The sequence below is a fragment of the Chenopodium album genome, chromosome 3 (assembly GCF_948465745.1).
Source record: "Chenopodium album chromosome 3, dcCheAlbu1.1, whole genome shotgun sequence".
In the NCBI taxonomy this organism is placed as follows: Eukaryota; Viridiplantae; Streptophyta; class Magnoliopsida; order Caryophyllales; family Amaranthaceae; genus Chenopodium; species Chenopodium album.
Genome location: NC_137836.1, coordinates 50,144,675 through 50,145,449, shown reverse-complemented (window position 1 = coordinate 50,145,449; position 775 = coordinate 50,144,675). Strand labels below are relative to the sequence as shown.

The 775-nt window shown below is 39.9% G+C and overlaps 1 non-coding gene across 1 annotated transcript; it reads left to right on the top strand.

The window, feature by feature from the left end:
• The first annotated feature begins 413 nt into the window (after nucleotides 1-413).
• LOC145625862 (small nucleolar RNA R71) lies at nucleotides 414-520 on the top strand. The gene has a single exon (XR_014110761.1). It is a non-coding gene; the product is annotated as a small nucleolar RNA R71 (small nucleolar RNA).
• The last annotated feature ends 255 nt before the right edge of the window (nucleotides 521-775 follow it).

Genomic DNA, 775 nt, shown 5'->3' with positions numbered 1-775 from the left:
AGTATGGGTTATTCTGCCTATAGGCTTGGAAGGCATTAACTTGCTCCACGGAACTCTTGCAATCTTGCTCCCAATGACCTACAATACCACAATTTTCACAAAAGGCCTCATTAGAATTATTATTAATTGCAGAAACATTATCTACATTAGCAGTGCCCAGATTATCTAATTTTTGGCAAATAGAGGTTAGTTGAGCTTGCAAAAAGGATACAGAGTCGACACTATGCTTCCCCTTGTTAGCAAATCCTCTAGGATTCCCATATTGGGAATTGTGTATCGCCATATCTTCAATAACCTGACCTGCATCATCAACATTAAGATTCATAAATCTCCCACTAGCTGCAGAGTCTAAAATTATTCTAGAGGAATTTCCAATGCCGTTATAAAAGGCTTGGATTAACTGCCATTGCGCTAAATTATGGTGGGGGCATTATCTTTGTAAGTCCTTGAACCTCTCCCAAGTCTCATATAAAGATTCATCGGCTTCTTGGGCAAAATTCTGGATCGCACTCCGTAGTACTGCTGTTCTCTCTGCAGGATAATACTTGTTATAGAAATTCAAAACAAGAGTTTCCCAGTCAATTATACCAAGTGTAGTTCTATTTAAGCCATTAAACCACAATTTAGCTTTTCCAGTTAAAGAGAAGGGAAAGAGAATCTCCCTGATTTGGTCTTGAGTGACCCCGACTTGCCTGATGATGTTGCAATATTGACAATAGTCGGCAATGTGAAGATTCGGGTCCTCACCCTTGGCTCCACTAAATTGCTTCCTCTC